A 16,614-nucleotide genomic window follows, 5' to 3' on the forward strand; every position below is an offset into this window, starting at 1 on the left:
GTTAACACTATCCTACACACATTAGGGACAATTTACATTTATACCAAGCCATAGGTCATAGGGAGAACTTTACAAGTTCAGTACAGACAGAACCCGTAGTCGGGATCGAACCCGGGTCCCGCTCTGCAAGCGCTGTAAGGCAGAAACTCTACCGCTGTGCCACCGTGCTGCCCAGTATGTAATGTATTATATTAAATGTACTAGATGTATTGTCCCATATCCTGAGATTATGACCTTTGCTTCTAAATAGGCAAGTCAGGGGAAACATTTTCCTCACATGTGGTCTGCCTAGCCTTGTCATGGTTTTGTACATATAAATTAGATCCTTTCTTATTCTTCTAAACTCAAGCGAATACAAACCCAGTCGACCTAAATTCCCCTGATCTGGCAGCACCTTCATTAGAAAATCAGTCGGGTGGACCCTCACTACATTCCCTCTATGGCACATAATCCTTTCTTGGGTAGGGAGACCAAAATTGCACATGATACCCCTGCTATGGCCAAATAACTGCTCAGTATAATTGTAGCAAGACATCGATTTAAATCCTCCTTCAATGAAGACCAGCATACTAGTTGCTGTCTTAACTACTGCTGAACTTGCATGTTAGCTTCAAGGGACTGGTTTGCAAGAATACCTAGGTAACTTTGTACAATAACATTTCCAATTTAAAACATTTCCACAATTTAAATAACATCTCCTTTCTGTTTTTGTCCTTCCAGAATACACTGCCATATTTATCTATCTGCCCTATTTCTGCCCATTTGTTCAAAGTTGCCTTGAAGCCTTATTCCTTCCTTTGCAAATTCACAATGACATTTCGGGTCGAGATCCTTCTTCAGACTATATTCTAGATATTACATTTTGTTATCTCACCTAGATCATTGAGGTATATTCTGAATCTCTGAAGCCATGCACTGACCCCTGCAGTAGCAGATTAATATTACCTGACATCAAAAAAGACTCTCCGTCAATCAGTTTTCAGTCTATGCCAATAACCACATGCTTTATAATTTTCCAGACTACTTTTTATTGAGGCCTTATCAAAAGCTTTCTGAAAGTCCAAGTGCACCACATCCACATGTTATCCCTTATCGGTTCTACCAATCATATCCTCAAAGAACTCCAGTGTTTGTCAATTACTTCACTTTCAAAAGTTAATTTTACTATTGGCTTATCACATTGATGTTTAACAAGTGCCTAATTATCTCATCCTTTATAAAATGCCTGCAGCATTTTCCTGACTACTGATGTTGGACTTCATTTTATCTCTCTCCCTTCGCCTTTAAATACTGTGGTTAATTTGCCATCCTTAAGAATATTACAAAAATGCTAATCGATGTGTCCACTATTTCCACAGCTACCTTCTTCACCACTCTCGGAGGCAAATTATCAGACTCTGCAGTTGATGGGCTTTCTGTGCCATTAGTTTCTCAAGCACAATTTTCTGACAAATTTTTATTTCCTGTGGCTCCTCACCTTGATTAGATTCCTGATTTATTGCTGTTGCTGGAAAATAAAGTGCCGTTTTCAGTGAAGACAGTACCAATAGATTTGTAGAAACAAGAAATTGCAGTTGCTGGTTTACCAAGAAAAGACACAAAATGCATGAGGAACTCAGAGGGTCAGGCAGCATCCCTGGAAAACATGGATAGGTGACGTTTTGGTTCGGGACCGTTCTTGAGACCCCCTTGAGTCTGAAGAAGGGTCCCCACCCAAAGCGTCACCTCCCGAGGCGTCACCTATCCATGTTCTCCAGGGATGCTGCCTGACCCGCTGAGTTACTCCAGCATTTGTGTCTTTCGAAGATTTGTATTACTGCTCTTGCCATTTGCTGGTTCCTCATTATGAATCCTCCTGTTTCTGAACTTATGGTTGCTTGCTCTAGCTTTTTCCCCTTCTTTGCAGTATTTATGGGCCCTATGACAGCCTACATTTGTGGTAAAAATGTATCAATGCAAATATTGCGGAAATATGCTGGGTATCCCCTTTTTATATAAATGGGGATAAGTATTTTGACTCCTATCTGAAAGAAGGTAAAACTTTTCTGTGTGTTCAGGTCAGGCAATATGTCTTGGAAATAACTCTGCGGAAGGCCATATTATCTTTAATAATTCATCAAGGGTTAGATTTAGTTAGGAGCGTAATAGTGTGTAATTTGTATCTAATGTCAGTCATAATGTAATTGGTTTCTCTATTATATTTAAAGCAGAATTCCAAGGTGGCTATTGAGATTCCAGATTTTAGAAAAGGTGGTAATGCGTCCACAGTTAATTGGACAACTTAGTTGATGGGTAATTGGGTGATAATCAAATGGAATTTTTCACTGTACCTTAATTGGTACATGTGACAATAAATTGATCTTGAAATCTTGAAATGGTAGATCCCAGGACATAAGTGCAGTCAAAAATGGAGAGGAAATGACCTGCTTTGGACTTATAGAAACATAGAAACATAGAAAATAGGTGCAGGAGTAGGCCATTCGGCCCTTCGAGCCTGCACCGCCATTCAATATGATCATGGTTGATCATCCAGCTCAGTAGCCTATACCTGCCTTCTCTCCATACCCCCTGATCCCTTTAGCAAAAAGGGCCACATCTAACTCCCTCTTAAATATAGCCAATGAACTGGCCTCAACTACATTCTGTGGCAGAGAATTCCACAGACTCACCACTTTCTGTGTGAAGAAATGTTTTCTCATCTCGACATTCCACCATCACAAACTAACGTTTATCTAATCTGATTCATACCACATGATTTCAGGAATGGTTATTCTTAAATCAGATTATCAATGACATTGCAGAAGAAGTGCTTAAACCGAGGGGAACCTTCTTGCATACCAAACTTGTGGACACCTAAAATGTTGGCTACGGACACTGGAACATTCATTCTTGTATTAGTCAAGTGTGAATTCTTCTAAATAATAGAGACAATGTTTCATTGCTCACCATGAACCTGCTCAGCGCTGTCCCGAATGTATGACATTTGGATCACTGTGCTCCAGATCTGAATAAAGCTATGGCCCAAACAATTGACAAAGCTGGAATTACAGAAGAAATTCGGTGAGGGACTTTTTTTTCTATCTTCAGAAGTTGAACACAGGATGGGAGAGAAGCCATCTGACAGGGGGAAAAAATCCGTGGGAAAAAGTGCACGAGAATTGTTTTTTTTTAACTAGTTTAGTGACTCCAAGAACCCTCTGCACATCAATGATGTTAAGAGCATTAATATTATACTCCTGAGATTCGGCCTCGCATCACCTCACACTTGCTCGGATTAAACGCCATTTGCATTTCTCTGTCCATTTCTGAAGCTGGTCTATATTCCGCTGTATCTTCTGACAGCAAGTTTCACTGTCTGCAACTTCACTTTTGGTGTTGTTAGCAAATTTAGTCACCAATCCATCTACACTACGGGTGCTGCACTGTAAGGAGATTGTACGTTCTCCCCGTGACCTGCGTGGGTTTTCTCCGAGATCTTCGGTTTCCTCCCACACTCCAAAGACGTATAGTTGGCTGGGTAAATGTAAAAATTGTCCCTAGTGGGTGTAGGATAGTGTTAATGTGCGGGGATCACTGGGCGGCACGGACTTGGAGGGCCGAAAAGGCCTGTTTCCGGCTGTATATATATGATATGATATGATGATTTATACATCATTTTTATATGTGATTTAATATAAATATTTATGTACAGGTATATGATTTATATGTACGAGACCTAACATTAGTCACAGCTAGAACACTGTGCGTAGGCCTGGATGTTATGCATGATGGTTCGATTTGCAGTGGAGGGGTACAGAGGTGATTCACCAGGAAACTATGAAACATCAGCATATTCTTTTTGCCTACGCGGGTGCAGCGTGACTTGTTGAGTTCATTCAGTGTTCTCTTTTGTAAGGATGACTTGATTTAAGTGTGAAAATTTAGAAGGTTACTGATAATTTAGATAGTGAGAAAGATTTTCCCTTAGCAGAGGTGTCCATATCTAGGGGGCATAGATTTAAGGTTGGAGCTTGATGTTTTAAATGGGATTTGAGGAATTTTTTTATTATCCATAAGAGGTCTTATTCCTTAACAAATGAATCAATAACCAAAGGGCATAGATTTAAGTTAAGGGGTATGAGGTTTAGAGAAAGAATGTACTTCCCGAAAATATGGAGGAGTCAAGTACTCTCTCAATATACAAGTATTTAGATGGGCAATTGAAATGCCATGGAAAGACACAAAAAAGCTGGAGTAACTCAGCGGGACAGACAGCATCTCTGGAGAGAAGGAATGGGTGACATTTCGGGTTTAGACCCTTCTTCATGGAAATCAATTAACCAAGTGCAGGATAATGGAATTAGTATAGAAAGGTACCTGATGAGATCACAGAGGGTGAATGTACTGTTTTGGTGCTGTATGACTGTCTAGTTACCAGCTGTTTAGTTTGGCCGGATATTTCATCTTCTGCTGTTGCACAGAAAGGTGATATGAGATGGTAGATTAAATATATTGAAGAAACTCAGTGAGTTGAGCAACATCTCTGGAGGGAAATGGTTAGTTGACATCTCCAACTGGGCTGAAAGAGTTGGATGCTCAAATTTCGAGCATCTGCAGTGTCTTCATGTTTGGGGTGGGGTGTGGTTACTTGCGGAGATGGAAGAGTAAACCCCAATATCTGAGGAATCCTGCAGGATTCCAAGTAGGTGGGGAGAAGGCAAGATGTGGCCTGTGTTAGGAATTGTGAGGACGATCCATTGAATGTGGAAACTACAGATGTGGAAATTCTGTCCAGGTTCTTGGAAGAATGAAGGAATGAGGGCAGAAGGGTAAGAACCCATGGGTGAGGAAAATGAAGATATTTTGGAAGAACTGATTGGGAAGGTGGGATTGCCAGAACAAAGTAACTGTGCCCTTAATATAATTAGAATAGACTATTTAAATAATTTTAAATTAATGCAAATTCCTATAGCAGCACTATTTATTTCAAGGAACCGAGTGGTCAAAGATGTAGTTGTTCAATGTTCAATATGATAATATGTTTAACCAGGGGACAAGGGTGGTCAGAGGAATGCAGCAACAATAAGGCCCAATAATCAGCCATGATCTTATTGAATGCCCAAACAGCATCCTGGAGCTAATTGGCCAACTTATGTTTTTGTTTCTCATCCTCATAATTACAGTTCTAAAAAAAAATAATTATCCTACCAATGTGCTGTTGCCGTCTACAAAATATACTTTGACTCTTCACTCCAATGCTGATTTTTATGGTGGAAATTGCATCTGCAAATGTTACATTGCAGTTACACCCACCAATTCAAAAGTTTCTCTGTCACCTGATTTTTCATCTGAAGTGGAGAGGAAATTCTTGATGTCTCATTTGACTTGCCTGCTTCTCAAATTCGCTGCATTTCAATACAAATTTTGAGAAGCTAGATTTAATTATATTGACAACATTGCGTTTCTTCAAAACATCCTCATTTTCCAACATTGGATCTGTTGTGATAACAGGAGGAAAGATCTTGCGTGTTGCCTGCCACGTGAGAATGTCCACTGTCTCCCTCCAGTGACCAAAAGAGCTGCTCCCCGAATTGCATTGTGAATTCTGTCCATCAGGAGGCATAATGAGCATGATCTTCACTGTGCAGCCACTTGAGATTTGCAGGGAGCAGCATTGACCACTACACATTGCCTTTTTTGACTTCTCTATTACCTCTCCCTCATTACTTTGAGGGACCAGGGCACATTCTTTTCAAATTTGGTGCCGCCATAAATATGCATCCATCTTACATCTATTTCATGATGGTATGCAAGCTGTGATCTTAATCGGTAGGTTGACAACAGACACAATCTCATTTTGTAATAGTGTAAAATAAGACTCTTATCATCTCAAGAGCCCTCCTCAATCTTTCTTTGCTGCACCTCGGCTCTTGGAAACCATCGCTGGGGTAGAGCTAATTTACAGGGCACCCTACTTGACTTCTTCCAGAATTAAGGTAAACAAATTCAGTCATGATGCTGAAGTCTGCATGTGCTCCTGTTTGGATATTAAGCTGCAAGATCTGGTCGAGTTATCTATTAAATCAGAATGGGCCTACACTTATCATCTACTAAACAAAGGGCTTCCACCAAACTACTTTTGTTCGACAGTAGGGTGGACTGTTTCACATATATCAGGAAACAGCTTACATTAAAGATAGGCATAAATGACGAAATTCACTATCGCCTCAACTGTTGGCTATCTGGGGAAAAGTGTGTTTGAAGATCGACCACTAATCCACCTCAAAGCTTATGGTTTAATGGCCAGCTATGATCCTCCTACCTCCCATATGCTTTTAAGATATGGACTACCAACAGGTGGCAGTTCAAAGCACTGGAGAGATGAGGAAAAACGTTGTCAATCAGAGAGTTGTAAATCCGCAGAAATCTCTGCCTCAGAAGGCAGTGGAGGCCAATTCTTTGGATGCTTTCAAGAGAGAGCTAGATAGAGCTCTTAAAGATAGCAAAGTCAAGGGGGTATGGGGAGAAGGCAGGAACGGGGTACCGATTGTGAATGATCAGCCATGATCACATTGAATGGTGGTGCTGGCTCGAAGGGCCGAATGGCCTACTCCTGCACCTATTGTCTATTGTCTATACCACTAGTTCTAACTTGCCAAAATTGTCCAAATCCACTTGCAAGGTGCATGTACCAGGATCAGCCTTCTCTCCCAGGCCAACATCTCCAGCGTTGAAATTTCATTCAATCTGCTCCAATGAGCAGGCCACATTTTTGTATGTTTGATATAAGATTCTCAAAATTTACCCTTCATTCTTTCCTGTAACTGCAGCTGCTTTGCGTAGGCCCTGTGGTCTGTTTATTTATTAAGTTTAATCAATTTTAGTGGAATTTTGTCAGATCACGTGCGTAGGCTTATTTAGGGGCAATATTCATTACATTTACTAGGCATTGCTGTGGAAAAGGTGCTGATTTAATTGGTTGGACTATTTTAATTATTGCACAATTCCATATTCCAATATTCCTAATATTACCACTCTTTTCACACTGTCCATCCTCTCGGCCCTCCGATCTATCCCCCCTCACCACCCATGATCCCACTGCTGCTCAGAGTCTTGTCCTTGAGGATCTTAATGGCATTGGCGGCATTGGCAGCATTGTGGCAAAACTAGTGGTCGCAAATTCACTAAGTTGGAAAAAGTGTAGAGGAGATTTATTAAGATGTTGCCAGGTACTGAGGGATTGAGCTATAGGAAGAGGTTGGACAGGTTTTGACTTTATTCGTTGAAGCACAGAAGGTGGAAGGATTATCTTAGAGGTGTATAAAACCATGAAGGGCATAGATAGGATGATTGCAGAGAGTCTTTTTCCCCAGAGTAGGGGGAAATCAGGAAATAGAGGGAAATAAGTTTTAGGTGGGAGGGGAAAGATTTAATAGGAACCTGAGTGGCAAATTTTTCACACAGACGGTGGCGAGTATGCCAGAGGAAATAGTTGAGGCAGGTATAATTACAACATTTACAACGGGGGGGGGGGGTCAGCATGAGCGAGTTGGGCGGAACAGCCTGTTTCCATACGATATGATTCTGAGTCTGTGAAGTCTAGCGGGCTGGGTTCAGTCCTGACCTACGGTGTTGTCTTTGTTAATTTTACATGTTCTCCCTTTCGTTGTGTGTACTTCCTCCGGGTGTTCTAGTTTCTTTCCAAAGAAGTACAGGTTAGAAGGTTAATTGGCTTTATAGTGTGTAGGTGAGTGCCAGAATCTGGAGGGAATTGATGGGAATATGTGGCGAATACAAATGGGATTAGTGCAGAATTAATGTAAATGGGTGCTTGACAGAGTCATTGTCAGTGGGTCGGGATGAAGTGTCTACAATAGGTAGGTTTGTACTTACAGAGCAGTGGACACTTGCTTTCATTTCGGACAGGGAATTCTGTACCATTATTTACTCTTTTGTTTTGAAAAGGATTCTATTTAAAGTTAGGAAGAGTTAATAAGAAATAGTGTATTCTGTGATTAGTACTGTGACTATTTCCCAGAAATAATTTTCAACCTTTCAACCCTTTATAAAACCTTCTGTCATTATTAATGCCGAGTTGGGACTTTTTTCTTGAGATTGCTGCACTGCACATTTCCAAAAGTTCAGTTCAATTGTAAAATATGAACTATGTTAATGAATAAGCTTACATAATTTACAACATTTTTGTGATTTAGTGCACTTTTTAAAGGCATTGTCGAGTACAAATTTTACTTTTGTAGAGAATAATGGATAAGTACAAATATTAAAAATCCAATCATCACATTACTTTCACTGCTTTTAAAAAGAGAACTAAGTTTGTGCAGTTCAAAAGGCAATACATTAGACATTGTTAACATTTTCAAAATAAAGAGCTGAAATCTGTACAAAATAATGTATATAATAATAAGTATAGTTACCCAAAAAAAAGCAAATTACATTCTATGTTAAGAGTTGAGGATGATTACGGTATTGTGGTTTGTTCCCAAGGATTGTGTGCTCCACTTAGTGGTAGTACTTTGGAAGATTGTCTGTATTCAAATTCAGAGATGGAAGCTGGATGAAAATGGAGTTGCTGCTTTTCACTCTGTCTTGCTTCTAATATGACAGGTCAGGACTACCAATGATTCATGGAGTCCTGTGGAGAAAATAATGCAAAATATTTACAAAAAGTATTCGGTGTCCATTATTGCAGAATTAGTGGTGATTGCCCTGCAAATCTGTTCTGCCCACACAACTGTAAAGGTTTGTAAATTGTGCTGTGTTGAGAACAAACTAATGTAATTTCTCTTAAATGCACAGGCCAGTGTCGATTTTCTTTTTGAACATTGGATAATTTGATAGTTCATGTATCTAGTAAATTAATTATATGTTTGCATGCTATGAAACAAAGCTGTTCCACATAATGTAGCGTTGAAGTGACATCATGTGTAGTGTTGAGTTTCAGTTCCTGCAAGCGGCGTGACAGCTGTGATGCTTTATTTCTCTCTCTTTGGGCAATAGAGTGCTCACTGGGGAGCCTCTTCAAAGAAGCGGGATCCATTTCAGAACTTAGCAAATGCTGCATCTTGACAGATGTCGGGAGTTCAGCGAAAGGATTGAATTACTTTGAAGACCAAAGTCTGACTTTGTGCTGTGATTCCGTTTTTATTTGCCGGTTTGGTTGCTGGAACTGTGGCATACCATAGCAATTGGTTAATGCAATGTAAGTATGATTATGATGGGGAAAACAATGCCTTATTTGAGTTACATGCCGCGATTGTGCAGCATTTTCCCCCTCAAAGTTTGCTAAAAATCTCCTAATTACAACGGTGATTTTGCTTTATTTCAGTGCAATGTAAACATTTAATTTAGAGATCAAAGTCTTTAAGGTTAAAGCAGTAAAATACCTATAGGCTTTAAACTGCAAATAAAATAAATATTCTAGAAATTTGTAAAAAGCAGACACATATACTAAACGTTGTGCAGTCTAATGTATGATTTTTACGTCTTTTGTTGCTAGATAGAGAGACTTTAATTTTATATTTGGCAGTGTTTGTTCTGATCACTGGTGACAGATTATATATGCCTCTGTGATTTGATGATGATTGCTGGCTGCTCCATGGACTGGTCCAAGCTTCCAACAGGCATGGAAAATAGAAGCAAATTAGAAGTAAGGTTGTCTGGTAAATTATCGGATATGTGCATTGTAGGCAATTTGAGTTTCATGGTGGAGGATTTAAAAAATAGCGTTAGCATTTTATTCTGCAACTTGTAAACCTGACGTGTAATTCAACATTTATGGGAATATTTGACCCCTGGGTTCTTTTTTTCCAAAAAATATTATATTTTGTGCCATGATCAAATGCCTCTTTAGATAGATTTTTGTTTTTGTTAATCCATTAAGCCATACTAAAAGGGGCTTTAAAGTAAAGAAATACATATTTATGTGTCCAGGGTATTGCAGCCTCTAAATTCAGATTGAAAAGGGATATTAACTCATCAATGTCATTTTTAAAGCATTTTTCTCTTCACAAGAAAATAACTTGTGCTAACAGTGATGTCAGCGATGAGATAAATTCTTTAAAACTGTAATATGTTTTAACTGAGGAGTGGGTGATTAGAAAACTCAACGTGTTTTTTTTTTCATTTTACCATTCGTTTCAATAGAATCCATTCAGATTATTTTCAGAAAAAATATATTAATGAAATCAAAAAAGGTTCTCTCTTGCACAATTGTGGCTATCTTGATTAATGCTTACTCAAAGTATTTGGTGGGGCTTCATTTTGGATGGTGTGGATGGTGAATAGGATTTAAAGTGTGAAAGGATGAAGCACTCAACTAAAATATTGCAGCCAAAATATTTATGTGGCTGGACCAGTTTAGTTTCTGAGTATGTTAATAATGGGTACTCAGCAACTAATGCCATTGAATGTCAAGGGTAGATAATTGGATTCCCCCTTGTTGGAGTTGGTCTTTACGGTACGAATTTAGAGTGCCACTTATCAGTCCAAGCCTGACTTGTCTAGGTCTTGCTACACGTGGAGCAAGACCTAGGCAGCTTAATTTGTCACTTCATTTTCTGCGGAGTTGCAAATATAATTAACATTGTACAATAATCAGGGAGGAACCACAGCTGCTGACCTTACGATGGAAGGTCAATGGCGAATCATTGGTAGATGACTGAGTCTGGCGCACTGCAGTGATATTCTGGGGCAGATAGTCTGGGTGAAAGTTGCAGTCAATTTTTGCTTTTTGTATTCGTAAGTTCACTTTTTTACCTGTTGTATCCATCATGTTATTCCAGCTGGAGCTGAATTAAATCCATCTCGTATTAATAGACAATTTCTGCCACACCATCTCCCCTACGTCCCACTTTCGCCAACCCAACCTTGAATCCCAGAGAGGTATTTCGGCCCAGCTGTACATTCAGACATTGACTGTTTCATTTGCAGAAGAGTTGGGAGAGGAGTTGAACATTGTGCAATCATCAGCAAACAACCCTTCATCTGACATTTGGCATCAATCATTGGAAATCTTGAGCAGCAGGTCTTGTTGTAAGTCCATAGGTAATGGGAGCAAAATTTGGGCCATTTGGCGCATCAAGTCTACTCCACCATTCAATCATGGCTGATTTTTCTCTCCCTCCTAACCCATTCTCCTGCCTTCTCCCCATAACCCCTGACACCCAAACTACTCAAAGTTATTTTCCTTTCCTGTGGGTATTGATGTTATTGGATTTATGTGCTTGAATTGAGGAAATGCAGATACGTTTCCTCTTATATGCAGTTCCTCATTTTTTTTTTATGAACCCAAAAATGAGTTATCCCATTACCCAACATCCCTTTATAAAATCCCACCCCAGAATATTATTGCAGTGCCCTCGATTCTATCATCTTATATTAATTTATAAATGACTTTCCATCATAAGATCAGCAGCTGTGGCCAATCGCTGATGATTGTACAATGTTAATGATATTTCCACACAGTTATATATCAGGATTTTGACCGAACTAATCCAAATTATGATATTTGCACTTTTGCTTCTCTGATGTGATCCACCTATTCTTCAAGTATATTAAGACACCATGTGGTCTATCCATGGAAACTTCAAATAATCCTCAGAGAATTTTCAGATCCAGCACTGATGAAACATCAAAGAACATGTTTAGTGATACTGAATTTTGCATTGAAGATAGACACAAAATGCTGGAGTAACTCAGTGGGAAAGGCAGCATCTCTGGAGAGAAGGAATAGGTGACGTTTTGGGTCGAGACCCTTCTTCAGACCCGAAACGGAACCCATTCCATCTGTCCAGAGATGCTGCCTGTCCCTCTGAGTTGCTCCAGCATTTTGGGTCAACCAACATCTGCAGTTCCTTCCTACACTGAAGTTTGCATTTTTCATTCTTATCACTGTCATTCCATTGTTGTTTCTACAGTTTTCAAAAACTTTTGTTTCCCCAATTAAAACCTTAGTTGCATCATAAATTAATTGAACCAAACTGGCAACGATACAAATCTGGGAAATGAAATAAAAACAAGGTGAGTGGCTGTGTGGTTGGAATATTTTTTGACAGCGACTCCTACATAATTCAGACACTGACTCATGCTGACTGTACTTTGCTCCCACATATGCACAAAGGTGTTTTTTGCAGGCTTTTGAGCATTCTGAGAGTGTGTGAGCATTAAATAAAATTTAATTTCCCTTTCGTATTAAGAAAAAGTCTTTGTGGATGTGTATTTTAGTTGAAGAAGTTTTCTTGAAGCTATTATTGGAATTTCCATGTTTTCCCAATTTTTGGGGTCAAAGAGGACATCATTCGAGCTTTAATTCTTCTGTATTACATCAACTTGAAATGATATTTGTTTGCTTTGTGCAAATCTGTGCTGGAAGTGAGGTGTAAAATTAGACCAAAATGTTCTGATTAATTTTATTTATTGAAGGATGACTACTTGCCTGATTTCCTTTTCCCATGTAGTTCTCACTGCATGAACAAGAAGAATTTAATATGAAATAGAAATGCTTATCTTTTGGTGTTCATGCAATGACTATTATTTGATATCCTCCATATTTTGAATTTTGAATTATTTGTCCAACTCTAGTTTCATATCATGTTCAGTTATTTCAGCCACAGGGCCGCAATTTGAAAGTTGTTTGCAAATAACTCTTCCTTGCATTCTCAATTGAACCTATTTAGGTCAACTTCCCTTTTTGTTTTTTTTGGTATAGGTTTTAGTTTGGTTTAGTTTAGAGATACAGTGCAAAACCAGGCCCTTTGGCCCACCGAGTCCATGCTGACTAGCGCACTAACACTATTCTACACACACTAGGGACAATTTACAATTATAATTTACAATTATATATCAAGCCAATTAGTTTACAAAACTGTACGTCTTTGGATTGTGAGAGGAAACCGGAGATCCCAGAGAAAACCCATGCAGGTCACGGGGAGAACATACAAACTCTGTACAGACAAGCACCCCTACAGACAAGGATCGAACCTGGGTCTCTGGCGCTGTAAGACAGCCATTCTATCGCTGCGGCACCATGCATCCCGCAATGGAGAATGTTTCCTCAGTTAGAAACTTCATTATTGTACTTTTGGCTTTAGTTAATACACTTTCCATGGCAATATTTAATTTTCCATGCTGGTTTGTGATCTTTTCTCTATTACAATTTGATATCCTAATGAAGGCAATTGATACAAGATACAAAAAATACTTGAGAGGTACTGTTTTTTCTTGTCACTTCCATGCAGAGATTCAGTTTGTCCTTTCTCAGAGTTAAGTCTGTTGTCAAGATTGATCAACATTCAGCAGAATTGAGGAGCCAACATAACCTCAAAGACTACCTAAAGTCATCACTTCACTCCTGTCACAGGACTTGCTCTTAGTTGAAGCAACAAAATGTGGCACATTTTAATTGACCTTTAGCAACTAGTATTTGATTTTTTTACTTCCTTATGAGGCATAGTTTTTACTCTTTTTTGTCTTTCAACTACTCATGACACTTGGCTATTTGAAATCATTCAGCGGTTTTACTATTTTCTGTTTTAGGATAGGTTACACAGTGTTTTAGAGTGCTTTGAAGAAATTAGATAGGATATGCCTGCAAGTGGGTTTCAAGTTTAGTCATGAAATAGAGACCAGAATTACTGAGCCTGAAGAGGTCCGATAGAAGGAATTGGAAATGCTGGTCTATTCTATTTAAGAAGTTGTATAAAGTCAGGTAAGTGAACAAAGTTTTTATCCAAAATAATTCTCTCCTTCTTGGTCATGTATGCAATGCTTGGGGCATTGAATGAAAACTATGCAACTTTGAACTAAAAAAAAAATTAAGGTGGTTTTGTTTTGAAGAACTTCATGTCTGTACTGAGTTTACTGTCTGTGGGGAATAATAAAGGCACTTTTTTTTACCTGTCAAGACTAACCTAAAATTTGTATTTAAGCTTCATTGTTAGTGAGTGTAACGTTTCTCTGGGGTTCAATTATCTGGCAGCACCCTATCCTGAACTGTGCTTCTTAATGAAGTGCTGTGAGATTTATAAAACTAAAAAACTTGCATTGTGCTTTTGTGCATTAGAGCAAAATGCTTACAGGCAGCAGCCATTTTGCCTCGAGCTCTTGCAGTGGATTTTTCCTTTATTATTTAAGAGGCACTGAGATGCAATGTTAAGATTGTTCTAGTCCTTTGTAATATTCAGAAACATAAATTCATACACAGCCCTAATAACTCTTTTGTGCTATCTCTGGAATAGAACATCTGATGATTGCTACATTGAATAGATTTCTCCATTAAATCCAAATTAAATTACTAGAATTTTACTAAAAGTCCAATTCATGTTTACTTTCTCACTCCCCATGAAGTCGTAATCATCATTGTGGACTTAAATTATATAAAATTGGCAAGCTCCAAAGCAATCAATTTTGGATCAGATTGTACATAGGCTCAAAGGGGACCTTTGTTATGATCAGTGCATATTTGCTATGGACTGCAGATCAGATGTATTGGGAAATTTAAAAAATATATGTTATAGAAATGTTGGTCAGGGCCATTGGAAGAAGTGAAAAGTGAATCTACAGGGAACAGCAGATGTAGAAACGGCTACCATTAGTGTTTTCAACAAATTTAATTTCTGACCATCCATTAAGTATTTTCTACACTGTGACTAACAACGGAAGAGCACTAGTTTATCATGGGCCACTTTGATCACCTGAAAATGAAGGCTTCCCACAGATTGATCATGTTGCATTTAAATGAATGAATGATTGCACGATACAGTATGGAAACAGGCCCTATGGCCCACCAAGTCCACGCCAATCATCAATCACCCGTACACTAGTTCTATGTTATCCCACTTTCACACCCCTCCCTACACACTAAGGGACAATTTTCAGAGGGTAATTAGCCTACAAACCCGCGTGGGATGCGGGAGGAATCCGGAGCACCTGGAGGAACCATGTGGTCACAGGGAGGACATGCAAACTCTTACAGACAGTACCCGAGGTCAGGTTTGAACCCAGATCTCTGGCGCTGATAGGCAGCGACTCTATCAGCTGTGCCACTGTGCCATTCCTTATTCTTAATGGATTAGATAAACAAGCTTTTCCATTTAGATTCTCACTATGGCTGAGCGACATATTAGAACTCTGTATCTTTATCTTTAGAAGTTGAATTTGTTTGCCAAATATAACTTGCATACCTACCCCCACGCCTTAAAAAAAATCCACATGTATGCCTGTTTTTCTTTGGGCACAATTTATCAAATTCTGAAGGAAGGTAATCAACCTTCCTCCATCCACAGCTGTAGTCTGACCTGCTGACATTCTATTTCAGATATCCGACCTATGTATTTTTTTTAAATGTTCTCAGTGTTGGACTCGCTGCATAAACTCCAATTCATCCTGTATTGTTTTCATTTTGTAATGTATTAAGACCTGCGCTCCTTCATCAACGCCTGAAGAAGGGTCTCGACATGAAACGTCACCTATCCCTTTTCACCAGAGATGCTGTCTGACTCGCTGAGTTACTTCAGCTTTTCGTGTCTATCTTCTGGATATCCATTGCTGTCCTGTCCCTTGCCCAATGCTGTTGAGAATCTTCATCCTTTATCATGATTTGTCCATGGCACTTTCTGATCCCCCTAATTTTTAAATAGTCGTACACTGCCTTTGCTGATCAAGCTGTGCCCAATGCTTTTGCATCATGCCTGGGAATTCTGCTTTGTTCCTCTACTTTCAAAAACTCTTAAAAATTCTTGGGGATCTTGTCTCTACTTTCAAAAACTCTTAAAAATTCTTGGGGATCTTGTCCTCTGGAGCCGTGTCATATTTTCCCTGACTACTGCCCAGTTGAATCCCATCACCGAAACATCTCAGGATGCTTTCCATTGTTATATAATGTAGTTGTTCCATTTAATCCTGCCTTTCTATTCTGTGAATGGAAGTTAAATGTACCATTGGCAAGTGAAAGGCCGCCATCCAGCATCTTGACTGATAAAAGGAGACATGACCAAGTTGATGGTATGGGAGTAGAGTAAACCTTCCCACAGTGGTTATGGTTGGAGTGCAAAATGCCTTTTGGCTTGAGTGGCTCTCCTCAGTGTTTGCACTAGTTTTAACATGTTAGAGATTCCCATTTATTAGTGAGAGCTTTCAATTTCTTGAGAACCTACTTGATCACGTCACAATGTCTGCATTTTAGTTTCTTCTGAGCTGCAGGCCACTTTCAAGTTAGTGATGGAGTGATGCTTTGGTTGGGTTATCTTGAGGTCTGCTTTCCACAGAAAGTGGCAGTTTTACCAACAAAGTAATTTACCAGAAGAAGAATAAAACATTTACATCACAGGAATCCTTTCACTGCCATGTTCCTTTTAACTTAAACATGAGTCATTCATTTTTTATTATTGTTGGTTTAAAATTCCTCCATCTACACAAAGTTTCACCGGAAAGACTGAAGGTGTACAAAAGATCCACGGTCACTTATTTGCCATCACATTGTGTGCTTTGTTCTTGGTGATGTATTCCTTTATGAATATGGACAACACCAAATTACAAAAACTTATTAAAATAAAAAAATATATGCAAGTTTTAGCAGTTCAAACCCAATCTGGTGAATGACTGGTCTGCCTGTCTACA

General features: G+C 39.0%; 1 protein-coding gene across 18 annotated transcripts in view; it reads left to right on the forward strand.

The window, feature by feature from the left end:
- The window catches only part of plekha5 (pleckstrin homology domain containing, family A member 5), a 243,235-nt gene that overhangs the window by 76,519 nt on the left and 150,102 nt on the right, over positions 1-16,614 (forward strand). Inside the window, exon 1 of one of the 18 annotated variants that reach the window (XM_078419960.1) lies at positions 8,564-8,739. The exons of 15 other annotated variants lie outside the window; for them this stretch is intronic. The gene's annotated coding sequence lies outside the window, so the exon portion shown is untranslated. Of the gene's footprint in view, positions 1-8,563; positions 8,740-9,003; positions 9,200-16,614 lie in introns of those variants that run through there. 2 more of the 18 variants (XM_078419959.1, XM_078419964.1) reach the window with 2 other exon arrangements.

The sequence above is a fragment of the Rhinoraja longicauda genome, chromosome 23 (assembly GCF_053455715.1).
Source record: "Rhinoraja longicauda isolate Sanriku21f chromosome 23, sRhiLon1.1, whole genome shotgun sequence".
Lineage (NCBI taxonomy): Eukaryota > Metazoa > Chordata > Chondrichthyes > Rajiformes > Arhynchobatidae > Rhinoraja > Rhinoraja longicauda.